This window comes from Bos grunniens, chromosome 3 (genome assembly GCF_055505025.1).
Source record: "Bos grunniens cultivar Pamir isolate PY7600 chromosome 3, Bosgru_T2T1.0, whole genome shotgun sequence".
NCBI classification, from domain to species: domain Eukaryota; kingdom Metazoa; phylum Chordata; class Mammalia; order Artiodactyla; family Bovidae; genus Bos; species Bos grunniens.
In genome coordinates this window covers 25,413,225-25,423,227 of record NC_141167.1, presented here as the reverse complement: position 1 = coordinate 25,423,227, position 10,003 = coordinate 25,413,225, and positions in this window count along the sequence as shown.

Below are 10,003 nucleotides of genomic sequence, written 5' to 3'. Positions count from 1 at the left end.
TCTTCCAAGACTGAGCTGAGTCTTCTAAGATGAATAGGAACTAGTGAGGTAAAGCCATGGGCATAAGGAGCAGCATGAGCAGAGGCATGGCACTTGATAAAGCACAGCCTGTTTGGAGGAACTGAGTTGTATTGATTGGCTGGCCAGTGAACTCATTGCATGATGAGTGACGAGGCTAACCATTGTGAGGCAGTGGTTAAGTCACGCAGGGCATGTAGACTGGTGTAAATCATGGAGGTTTAAAGCCATCGCTCTCTGGCCAAATCTAGCTCCTTGCCTGCTTTTTTGTTTTAAGATTTATTTATTTATTCTTGGCTGCTCTGGGTCTTCGTTGCTGTCCCTGGGCCTTCTCTAGTTGTGCCAAGCAGGAATTACTTGTCGTTGCAGTGCATGGATTCTCATCCTGATGGCTTCCCTTGTTGTGGAGCACAGGCTCTAGGCATGTGGGCTTCAGTAGTTGTGGCTGGAGGGCTCAGAGGGCAGCTCAGTAGCTGTGGTGCAATGGGCTTAGTTGCTCTTCGGCATGTGGGATCTTCCTGGACCAGGGATCAAACCTGTGTGTCCTGCACTGGCAGGCAGATTTTCAACCACTAGACCACCAGAGAGGCCCTCCTTGCCTGTTTTTATAAGTAGAACTTTATTGAAACTTGCCATAACCATTTGTTCGCTTATTGTCAAATGGCTACTTTGACTGCAATGGCATGGTTGAGCAGTTGTAACAGAGACCACAGAGTCCACAAAGCCAAAAATACTTACTGCCTGGCCCTTTACCAAGGATGTTTGCTATTCTAACCAGTCAGATGAACCTGAGAACAGAGGCAGACTTCCAAGGAGTAGAGAGCCTTGGTCAGATTTGCATTTTGGGAAGAACACTGTTGCTGTGCAGAGAGGATGGTGATGGTGGTTGTGGGGGTGCTGAAAGAGCAGGAAGGAGGCTGATGCAGTGACCCAGGTGAGAGATGATGGGGCCTGGAATAAGGCAGAAGCACTGTGAATGGAGAAAAGAGGGTAGATTTGGTGGTGCTTGAAGAATGGCTGGGTATCTGAGCGGGGAAGGTCCACTTGAGAAGTCAAGGATGTTTGGGGAGATGCTGTCTTCTGCTGCTGACATGTGTGACAGATAAGTCAGGCAGCTCAGAGCCTCTCACTCTGTTCTGACTGCTGGTACCAGTGCTCAGCATGTGGCTGCCCTGGACTCAAGGTCTTTGGTATCTCCTGACTTGTGGGACCAACCTCCTCTAACCCTTAAGATGGCATCAGCAAAAGGAGACCTAGGGATGTTTAATAAAGCTATCCTCAATTTTTATCTTCTCTTATAGCACTAATTCAGCTTTGATTTTATATCCAATCAAGCTTTTTGATTTTCCATCCATCTAAAAGTTCATCATCGAGATGACTCAAGTAATCCATGAAGTGGTGGGAGAATTTGGGTTCACAGGACAGATCAAGCTGCTATTGTGCTTTTGTTGTTCTTGTTCAGTTGCTAACTCGTGTCTGACTCTTTGCGACCCCATGAACTGCAGCATTCCAGGCCTCCCTGTCCTTCACCATCTTCCAGAGTTTGCCCAAATTCATTTTGCTTTTACTCACCTCTGTAAAGATAATCTCCTGGTCACTTCCCACGAGAGAATAATTTCCCCACTCTTTGAGCTGGTAGGGGTATCCCTTTCAAATCTGAAGGGTTAAGTATAAAGAAAGATGAAGGGCTGGGAACAGTGATTCATCAGAATTTGAAAGGCTAATGACAAGAGATCTTTAGGGAACACTGGAATCAGCCTTTCTGGAAGTCAGTGACACAGTATCATAACCACTGTTGTCTGAGTCATATGGATTATATCCTAATGACAGCACAAACAGACCAGGGTTGTCCAGATAAAGATAGAAAATGAGGAACAAACTTAGTTCAGAGAGGCTTGTGGCAGTATTCTCTGACTTTTAGGACAGAGCAGTCTGGGACATCCTTTGGATTGACATGAACTACAGTGAAGCAGAGAATAGAGAAGGAAGAAGAAGAGAGAGCAAAGGACAGAGAGAATGAAGAACAAGTGGTTAAGAATGGAGATGGAGGAGCTTCCCTGGTGGTCCAGTGGCTAACACTCATGTCCCCAATACAGGGGCCCCAGGTTCAATTCCTGGTTAGAGAGCTAGATCTCACATGCTGCAGTTAAGACCCTGTGTGGCCAAATAAGGTGGCATTAGTGGTAAAGAACCTGCCTGCCAATGCAGGAGATGTAAGAGATGCAGGTTCGATCCCTGGGTCAGGAAGATCCCCTGGAGAAGGGCACAGCAACCCACTCCAGTATGTAGGCCTGGAGAATCCCATGGACAGAGGAGTCTGACAGGCTCTGGTCCATGTTGCAAAGAGTTGGACATGACTGAAGTGACTTAACATGCATGCACGCAGCCAAATAAATACATATTTTAAAAAAGAAGAATAGAGATGCAAAAGAGGAAACTGAGTAAGCTCTTGTGCATAGTAGGTGCAGATGAGCTGTCTACTGTGCCAGGAACTCTACGTCCATGACTCATTTATGCCTTGTAAAAACTTTCAAGTGTAGTAATGTCATCATGATGAGGAAGGGTAAGTGACTCATGTAAAATCTCTCAGAGAATAAGCGGCAGAAGTTGAGGTTAACCCCAGGACTATCTCACCCCCCAGACTGTGTTCTTTCTTCTATCGTCTATGGGGCTAAGAGTGGGTAATGGGTAGACTAGGGCAGAGGGAAGGGAATTTGGGAAGGCAACAAGGCGGGAGGAGGCTCACAAAATCTAAGCACTTGCCAAGCCTAACCGCTCATGCCTGAGCGGCTGGCTGATTTTTCATAAAATAAAAGAAGTCCCTGAATTGAGAAATATGTGTGTCTCGTAGATTGGATTGTGCAGTGAACAGTAGCCAGAGTGAGCAGTAATCCATCACGGCCTGGCGTTGGCGGGTGCGCCAGCCAGAGCCCTGGTGGAACTGTCATGAAGGTGACCTTGGGAATAAGCCAGGGTCCAACCTCCAGCTGCCTCCTGGGAGTCTGGGAATGGGGTGGAAGGGAGTTGGGTGACAAGTTCCCTGCTGCCTACTGTGGAGTTGTTTTCCTCCATTTTCTTTTCAGTGTTTTATATGCTGCCTCATATGCTGGTCTGGCAGCAGCTGGCCAGGTCCCTGAAGACAGGGATGAAGCTGAGCCTGGAGAGATGGATTGAGCCAGCAGAACCCCCAAATCTTACACTGAGACTCAACTTAATCAGCCCTGGTGAGCCCAGACCTAACTGTCCTTCCTTGTTGGCCGAAGGTCCTGGTGTGGAGCCCATAAGCCTGAGATGGGCCCTGGAGGGCATCTGCTCACCCAGGAAAGGCCAGTGGTTAAGGATTCTGACTGTCCTCTGTCATCAATCAGATCTGGGTTCAAGTCCTGGCTTGACTGCCTACTTACTATCTGTGTGACTTAGCAAGTTATTTAACGTACTCGTCTCTATCTTCATTTGTAAAATGAGGATTCTTCGTGTTCTTGGGAGAAAGAAATAGGATAATGTAGGTAAAGCCATTAGTTAAATGCCTGATGCAATCAAGTATCTTGACAAAAATGACACATCATAATTATTTCCTTTATTCCTCAGGGTCACCATTTCAGATGGGGATTACTTATTCTGTTTCACAGAGAGCCAGAGATGTACTCATCAGTTCTTTTGTGGGTTTAGAATAGACAGAGAATGAAGGCTTGTTTTCTAGAACCATGTAAGTTTGGTATCTTATGGTCTCATTGTTGGGCTTTCTGGCCTCCTGAATTCTTGGCTACCATAAACTGAGTAATCACCATGTTCCAGAGACCACACTAAACTCTGCAATTATTAGCTTTAGTTAGTGTATCACTAGCTGCTATAACAAGCAAACCCATGAAAGCATAACGGTTCAAATATTATAGAATTTTATTTTATTCTATGGTAAAGTCTAGAATGGGTATTCCTTTTTTTCCTTTCCATTTGGTTATTGAAAATAATTCCCTGTGCTATACAGTAGGATCTTGTTTATTTTATATACAGTAGTTTGTATCTGCTAATCCCAAACTCCTAATTTATCCCTCCCCGACCTCCTTCCACCTTTGGTAATAAGTTTGTTTTCTATGTCTGTGAGCCTGTTTCTGTTTTGTAAATACGTTTGTGTCATAATTTAGATTCCACATATAAGTGATATCATATGGTATTTATCTCTCTTTCTGACTTACTTCACCTAGTATGATAATCTCAAGGTTCATCCATATTGCTGCAAAATGGCATTATTTCATTTTTTTTCACTGAGTAATATTCCACTGTGTATATATACTACATCTTCTTTATTCACAGAATGGGTGTTCCTGATTAAGAGGAATCTGTCCTCCAAGTGATGAGTCAGAGACCCAGACTGCTAATATATTGTGGGTCTGTCAAGTTCAACATGTGGCTGTGGAAGCATTCTCTCAGCTACACCCAGCAGCAGAAAGGGAAAGAGCAGGAGGCTTCTGTGTGCAGGTCAGTAAGTGGCACTTGTCACTTCTGCTCACATTCCATCGGGATTCAGTCATATGGCTTCTCTCAGTGAGAGGAGACTGAAAAGTGTGGTCTAGCCGTGTGCCCAGAAGAAGAGGATGTGGGTTTGGTAAAGAGCTAGCCAATCTCTTCTATCACATCTCATTCTATTTTATTCTTATGGCAATTGAGGGAGAGGAGGAGAGAGAGAAGAGGGGAGAGAGGCTGCTCTTTTTGGCTTAGCCAGCAACTTGTTATGACTTCTTTTCAACCTTCCAATATCTACCTGTCGTTTAACCCTGATGATCTCAACTTATCCTCCTTTTCTTCCTTCCTCCCTGCCTCCAAGCTCTTTTGTTCTAATTATTCCCAATAGGGTGCCAGATATTTGTATAAAACTCTTTACATCTGAGGAGTTGGGTAGTTGGCTTGTTACCATTGTGCAGAAGATGGACCAAGAACAGAAGTGCCATCCTCAGGTGAGGGGCAGAATGGTTGTTCAGTCACTAAGTTGTGTCTGACTCTGCAACCCCATGGACTGCAACAGGCCCCTCCTTGTCCTTTGCTATCTCCAGGTGCAGAATGTTCATCCTCTAAAGATGAGGAAATGGGGGTAAAACGTCAGTGGACTGACTTTCCCAAGATCACATAGACAAATAGTGGCCGCAGCAGGACTTCTGGCCCAGAAATATCTACAGGGCTCAGCCTCAAACAACAGCCTTTTGATTTTACACTTTGCAACATTTCTTTGATGGGTTGGATGATAATCCATGGGCCTCTAGAACTGCTCTGACCACAGAGCAGTTAGTGAAAGATCTATGATGATTGAACCTTCTGCGATGAGTTGGAGCTACTTCTCCCTTTCTTCTTCAAGGCCTGGAGATGACAACAGTAGCTTGGATAGCTAGCCATGCTTGGGAGCTGTGCTGGTTGAGACCCACCAGTAATCTTCCCCTGTTTGTTGGCTAAATACATGAGGAGGAAAACCCTCATGCGTCATTTCCCCTGGCTCTCAGAAGCCTTCCGGGTTCTCTCAATCCAGAAACTGAACAATTCCTGTAGGTTGAGTCTGGCCTAACAGGGCTGATAATGTTCTTCTGAGGTGGTGCTGCCCACAGGCACTGCCCAGCTTCTCTTCTCTCTGACTGCCCATGCCCTGCCCTCACCCTCACTATCCCTGGCCAGGACCCTCCTTGGCCTCTCCACCTCCCATATAGCCCCTCCAACTCACTGTCCACACTGAGGCCACATCAGTTTTCCTTCCATGTCACTTACCTGTCAAAAAACACTTTCAGCTGTTCTCTGCCAACTGGGCAAAACTCCAAACTCGTTGGCTAGGCATATGAGTCTCACCTTTCACGGTCTGAGTCCTGCCTATCCTTCAGTATCATCTCCCACATTCCCTGCTGGCCCTGTTCCCTCTACACACCCAGATTATACCCAATTCCAGGCCTCTGCCCTTGCTGTTCACACTGCCTGTGGTGCTGTTTCTCCCTCATCTACCCAGTTAAAGCTCCAAAGCCTAACCAAAATAACCCTCCTCCCAACCCCCCAGGTTCTCCTTCACTGGAGTCCCATCTCGCTTTGCATGTGGTTCTTTCATAGCACTGGTTTCATTGGGTTGTAACTGGTGTTTATGTCTCTGCAGTGCCCCTTAGTTTCTCACTGGGCAGTAAAGTCCTGCAGGACAAAGCCTTGGGTCCCCTTCATTGGTGTGACCAGGGCTAATGGCTGGGCTGTACGAATAGAGCTCTGCTGACTACCAACGTGTTGAAATATTTTTATACTGATTGGCAATAGCTGTCCTGGCATTTCCCGTAGGACTCTCAGCCTTCCTACTGTCTAGCAATGTAAAAAGTTAATACTGGAGGAATTCCCTGGTGGTCCAGTGGTTAGTATTCTCTGCCTTCACTGCAGAGGGAGTGGGTTTGATTGCTGGTAGGGAACTAAAATCCATAAGCAAGCAGCATGGCCAAGAAACAAAAAAAAAAGTTAATACTGGGAATGGTAAATGGCAGGGGGTTCCTGATTGGTCAAGTTGATTGTGGCAATAAGGCCTTTCACAGGGAATGAGCTGTGGCCCTGTCCTTCTCTACCAGACAAACACCTTAGTTCCTCCAAGGTCTTGACTTCTAACTCATAAACAGTCTCCGTAGCTTTGGAGGCCCTGCTCTCCAGAAAGTAACAAAAGCACTCCCTTCAAGATGCCCAGGTCTGAGAACATGGGAGTGTGGTGCTTCCCTGTGGCTCTAGCTTGGAGGCAGGCACTGCAAGCTTCAGATCTCAGGCCACAGGCTATAGGCTGGGGCGACTTTGGTAGCTCCACTCAGCTATGGATCCCATACTACTTGCCTGGCACCAAGTGATGTACCTGGGCTCCAGAGCTGCTTCAGGATGGGTTCTGCCATTTAGAATTCACAGCCTGGATGGGGAAACAGGCATGGAAACAGACAAGAGCAGTATTGGGTCATAATGGAGGTGAGGGTTGGTGGGATCTCTAGTGGAGAGCGCCTTGGAGGATGGAGAAAGTAGGCTGGAGCTGAGTCCTGGACACCCCAAGGTCATGTCCACCGGCCACTACCCTCCTGGAGAAGCGGTGCCTAGTCATTGCTCTATCTCATTGCTGGTTTTCTGCCAAAACACAGTGTGAAGAATAACAACAATAACCAAAAATTAAATAGTGCTTATCATGTTTTAGGTGCTTTGTGTGTAATGACCCATTTAATCCTCACAACAACCCTATGAAGTACAGTGGCTATAATCACTCTGCCTATTTTATAGATGTGAAAACTGAGGCAAGCTAATTTTGTATCTTGTCCAGGGACTCAGGTAGGATGTGGTAGAGCAGCCAGGCAGCCTAGTTCTAGGGCCTCTGTGGGCTTAACCACCATACAACACAGTTCTAGTTTCCCTGTGGGGCCATCATCTCTCTGATCAGTGGCAGGAGGTGATGCCTCAAGCCCTAGAAGGCCCCTTCCTCCAGAATGTTTTGTGTGGTTAAAAGTCCTGCAGTCTCAGGCATCAGCTACCTTCTGACACAAGCTCTTGAGAGCCCAGGAGTGACATGTATTTGTTGGGGGGGGGGGTCACTGTGAGGGCCCCAGCCGTGGTCAGTCACACACCATCCCCTTAAAGCAGGAGTAAGCTCACCACCTACAGGAGCCCAGCCCTGACAGAGGGTCCTGGAAGCTGCAAAAGCCATTGTTCCCCCAAAATGGCCTCCTTCTTTCTCACACTCATGTCCTCACAATGCCCCCTTCTCTCAGAGAAGGCTGCATGGAGGAAGTGACATCTGAGTTACATTGTGAAGGGTGAGGAGGAGTTCTTACACAGAGGAGAGGAGCACAGACATTCCAGGTAGGGGGAGCTGCCCAAGCACAGGCATGGGCGTGCGGGACAGCAAGGTGTATTTAGGGAATGGGGAGGGCCAAGGTCAGCGATAAGACTGGGAAGGGAAGAGGCTATGACTTTGGCCTTCAGTCAGTGGGCAAAGGGCAGTTACTGAAGAATATGGAACAGTAGAGCTGCAGGGCATATTAGTGTTTTAGAAGGACTGCAGACCATGGTCATAGGGAGGGACTGGCTGTGGGGCAGCCAGGAGGGAGGCTGTAGCCATATGCTCCTATAATAATGGTCTGAATTCAGCTGATGATAGAGAAGGGGGCAGCCAAGAAATGCTTTTGAAAACTCTGTTGTTGTTGTTGTTCAGTCCCTCAGTCGTGTTCAACTCTTTGCAACCCCATGGACTGCAGGGCACCAGGCTTCCCTGTCCCTCACCATCTCCCGGAGTTCGCCCAAGTCCATGTCCATTGAATTGGTGATGCTATCCAACCATCTCATTCTCTTTGAGGACTTAGGACTGTTGATTGGGGGGCAGAGGAGTGGAGGTGTTGGGGCTGACCCTTGGGTTCCTGGTTCAGGTAACTGGGGGACAGGTTTCTGGGAGGAGGGGGTGCATTTGTGTGATGGGGGAGATCTGTTTGGGACTCAGACTCAGGTAGGACCCAGGTGAAGATGTCCTTAGGGTTGTTGCTTATACAGGTGAGCTCAGGAGTGGGCTCTGGTTTATAGATAAAGATCCAAGAGTCCTCAGAGAAGGGAAGAACCTGAAACCATGGGAGGAGGTGAAATCTCTTGAGGACAATGTTGGTGACCCCTGGAAGGAGGATGAAAGACTGGACCTGGAGGAGACCAGCAGTTCCAGGGTGAGCTGCTGAGATGTGCTCTTCAATCTTTAAGGTAAAATTTATTAATTAAAAAAATGCCCATGTGCTTGGCTCTGCCCTTTGTGCTATGAATGAAGCAGAAAATAAGACAGGAAAAAAACCTGCCCTGTGGAGGTGCTAGTGTGGAGAGGTGGACACACGCAGAAGTAAAGTATGTACTGTGATGGATGGTAAGTGCTCTAGAAGGTCATTAAGCAAAAGGCTTAGGGAGGGTCAGGTGAGACTGCAGCCGCAGATGGAGAAGGTTTCACTGAAAAGGCAACATTTGAATGAAAATTTAAAGGAGGTGAGTGAGCTAGATGTCTGGAGGAAGACTGTTTTGGGAGAGGAAACAGCAAGTGCAAAGGCCCTGAGGCAGGGGTGTGCCTGGCATGTGGGAAGAATAGCTAGGAGGACATGTGACTGTCACCAAAAATGTACAAGTATTATTGTATAGTTATTATATAGTTTCCAGCATCTACCCCTGCTCTCTGTTGCTGTGATTTTTATAGAGGTGGTCTTGGGTGAGTTCTTTAACCTCTCCATGCCTCAGTGTCCTTATCAGTAAAATGGGGATAATAAAAGTATCCACTTGTTGGTTGGATCAAATCAGTTAGTATATACAAAGTACCTTGCACAGGACCTGGCACAGAGTAAGTGTTTGATGCTACTCTATTAGTCGCATTATTATTGTTTTTATTCTCATCATCCCCCCACGGTCAAGACTGCAAGCCCTTTAAGGATAATGGCTGTGTGTGGTTCTTCTTTGCAGCCCAGGGCCAGCCCAGGGCAAGGCTCATGATATGGGTTCTACACAGGGGTTTTTGGATAGAACAAATAAAAATATAAATGGCAAGACATGGAAGGAGCTAGGTCCCTGCTGGTCACTGCTCCCCCAGCTCCCCAGGCCTCATAGAGCTGGCCAGAGCCTGGGTGGCTGGGGCTTGAAGCAGGCCCAAACTCAAGGATGGTGCTTGCAGAGCCTCCGGGCCTGACAATCTATTTGCTATTAGGGTAATAAATAAACAAGTTGCTTGTCAGCACGGGGACTGGCACGAGCACCTTAGAAGATAAATGCTGCCTCTGAAATAGACAAATATTTACCATCCTCCAGACGAAGTTGTCAGCCCTGCAAAAGGCCTCCAGGGCTTAGAATTAAAGTGAACGTTAAGATTTTTTTCACCCTAATGGAACTGTATCAGCGTACTTCTTCAAAACAAAGAATGTGAAACTGCTTGTACTTGAGCACCTAATATGTGTTGGGGCTTAAGCTCTCCACAACCATTTAGGGGTAGGGGCTGTAAACT